This window comes from Citrus sinensis, chromosome 4, assembly GCF_022201045.2.
Source record: "Citrus sinensis cultivar Valencia sweet orange chromosome 4, DVS_A1.0, whole genome shotgun sequence".
In the NCBI taxonomy this organism is placed as follows: domain Eukaryota; kingdom Viridiplantae; phylum Streptophyta; class Magnoliopsida; order Sapindales; family Rutaceae; genus Citrus; species Citrus sinensis.
Window position 1 is genome coordinate 14,003,020 of NC_068559.1, and position 3,408 is coordinate 14,006,427.

General features: G+C 38.1%; 1 non-coding gene across 1 annotated transcript; it reads right to left on the minus strand.

The window, feature by feature from the left end:
- Positions 1–1,021: 1,021 nt before the first annotated feature.
- LOC127902003 (small nucleolar RNA R71) lies at positions 1,022–1,125 on the minus strand. Its single transcript, XR_008054408.1, has one exon. It is a non-coding gene; the product is annotated as a small nucleolar RNA R71 (small nucleolar RNA).
- Positions 1,126–3,408: the final 2,283 nt, after the last annotated feature.

A 3,408-nucleotide genomic window follows, 5' to 3' on the forward strand; every position in this document is an offset into this window, starting at 1 on the left:
TATACCAAATCATTTCCACCATAAATCCAACAACCCATTTACAAAATTAATTCTATACACAATTAAAATCCACCTCCTCGTGGGATCGACACTCGTCACCATAGATCTATACCACAATAGATTCGTGCGCTTGCGAGTACATTAAAATTTGCACAACAAGTTTTTGGCGCCGTTGCCGGGGAGGTAAGTAATTTTAATTCATAGAATTAATTTTTGTGAATAATTTCTTTTATTTGTTTTCTTGTATTTTTTTTAATTAAAAAAAAAAGAAAAAAAGTGAATCTACATATAAAGGTTAGTATTTCTTTTCTTTTTCTCTTCTTTAGCATTTTGTAATTTAATTTTCAATTTATTTTTCTTTGTAATTTTTATTTTATTTTATTAATTTAATTTTTAGTTAATTTATTTCATGTATTTATTTTTGTGTATTTTTATAGAAAGGTTGTAATAGCGCAATAAGGTTAGTATCGTAATTTCTCCCTCTTCTTTATTTTTATTTGTTTTGTTCCCATCTTTATTTTTATTTTATTTGTCTTGCATGCATGGTCGTAGGTCATTATTACCTAATCTTGAACCTATAGACCTTGAACTTGAGAAAACACTTCGCACACAAAAGCACATTAAAAATAAATTTGGAATGGATTTACAAGCACCACAAGAGAGGCCATTTAAGGACTATTTTAGTCCCTTAGCTAATTTGAGCACATCATGCATAAGATACCCAAATGTAGCTGCTAGGAGCTTTGAACTAAAACCTAGTGTGCTAAATTGTCTCCCCACATTCTATGGCTTAGAAAATGAGGACCCATATAATCATCTGAATGATTTTCATGCTATTTGTCAAACTTTTAAATACGAGAATTTTTCAGACGATGATGTTAAACTCAGATTATTCCCTTTTTCTTTAAAGGATAGAGCTCGTTCATGGCTTAATACATTGCCTGCCAATAGCAATGCATCATGGGAACAAATGGTAACTAAATTTTTGAATAAATATTTCCCAGTGCATAAAACCAATGCTATTCGCAGGGAAATCTCGGAGTTTACCTAGAGAGAGGACGAGCAATTTTTTGAAACATGGGAGCGATTCAATGGGCTACTCTTGAAGTGTCCACATCATGGGTACGAGAAATGGCACCAATGCCAATACTTTTTGGAGGGATTACTACCAAATGTGCAAGAATGTCTAATGGCGACAAGTGGAGGAGAGCTAATGTCAAAAAGTGCATCCGAGATTTGGGAATTCTTCCAGCGACAAGCGGATAATTCCCAACAATGGAGTCGATCACTCAGGAATACTAGAAGAATTAAAGGAGTAAATGAGGTTCAAATTGGCGAGTCAACTTCGGGAATCAAAGAAGTCAAGGAGATGGTTGAAGGTCTTGCTCGACAAATAGCATCGTTATCGACTGCTAAATCAACAGAACCACATGACCATGACTCATACTCAGATCAAGTCAATGCCATAGGTGTAATGAGAAAGCCATCAAATTACAACTCATACTCCAACACATATAACCCTGGATGGAGAGACCACCCCAATTTTTCATGGTCTCAAGGACTCCAACAGAATGGACCAGCAGCTCCAGCTCCACCAATGCAACTAATTCCTCAAATTTTTCAAGCCTCTCAGCCACCATTTAGACCATACAATCAGAACCAGAATTACTCTCAGCCCAGACCATGGGAGGATTTATTCCAGAATCTTAAGAATCTTACTCACTCCACGATTGAGCAACAGAACCGCACCATTGATGGACTACGAAATGAGTTGAGAGCAGGCTTCAACTTACAAGCTCAATCAGTTTCAAGCCTCGAGAAGATGGTGGGACAACTTGCTTCTTCAGTTCAGACCTTGGCAATGACTGTTGAGAAAGGCAAGTTTCCAAGTCAACTAGTACCTAATCCTAAAAGAGTGCATGAAGCAAGTACCAGTTCACCACAGCAACATGGAGAGGTCAAAGCAGTAATGACCTTGCGAAAAGGAAAAGAAGTCGACAACAAAGTGGAGATGCCGGTGACAAAAGAAAATCAAATTGTTCCTGTGAGTGTTGAGGACTCACCACCGGAGGAGAAAGAAGAAACCAACCCACGAGAATATGTTCCGAAAGCTCCATTTCCCCAGAGGTTAGCTAAAGGCAAGAAGGGAAAATCCACAGGTGAGATTCTTGAAATCTTCAAACAGGTAAGTGTTAACATCCCTTTGCTTGATGCTATTAAACAAGTTCCATCCTATGCCAAGTTTCTTAAAGACCTTTGTACTAAAAAGAGAAATATGCATGTTCAAAAGAAGGCATTTTTAACAGAAAACGTTAGTTCTATACTCCAACATACAATTCCTTTAAAATGCAAAGACCCAGGCTCCCCCACTATCTCATGTAGTATAGGGAACCACACAATTGAGAATGCTTTGTTGGATTTAGGAGCTAGTGTAAATCTTTTGCCTTACTTTGTATTCGTGAAACTTGGACTGGGAGAATTACACCCAACTCCAGTGGTGTTACAGCTTGCAGATCGGTTCACGAAAATACCTCGTGGTATTGTGGAGGACGTGCTTATCCAGGTAGACAAATTTTATTTTCCTGTTGACTTCATTGTAATTGACACTCAACCAATACAGGATTCAAGGAAGCACATCCCCATTATTCTAGGCCGACCTTTCTTGGCAACTGCGGATGCTCACATTCAATGCAGGACTGGAAATATGCAGTTGTCTTTCGGCAACATGACTATGGAGCTGAACATCTTCAACATTGCCAAACAACCTCACAGTGCAGATGATGGAATTGTTGATGTGGATTTAATTGAAGCATTAGTTGATGATACTTTTGTTTCAAACCTTAGTGATGATCCTTTACAAACATGTTTAACTCACTTTGGTTTTGATTTTGATATTGACAGATCGGTTGATGAGGTCAACGCCCTGCTTGACTCAACACCATCTATGGACACTAATAAATGGAAGTCAAGAGTTGAACAACTAGCACCATCAGAGAATAAACTCATCCCATCATCAGAATCACCACCGAAACTCGAGCTCAAACCATTACCCAACACATTGGAATATGCATTTTTGGGAGAAGAAAGTACTCTGCCGGTAATCATCTCATCATCCCTAAATGACGAACAAAAAGGTAAGTTGTTGGATGTTTTGAAAGAGCACAAATGGGCATTAGGATGGACCATAGCAGACATAAAAGGTATAAACCTAGTAGACTGCATGCATTACATTCACCTTGATGAAAATGCTAAAACTACTAGGGAGATGCAACGTCGGTTAAATCCTAACATGAAAGAAGTTGTTAGAACAGAAGTCCTTAAACTATTAGACGCAGGTATCATTTACCCCATTTCTGATAGTTCATGGGTCAGTCCCGTACAAGTTGTCCCCAAAAAGTCAGGAGTCAC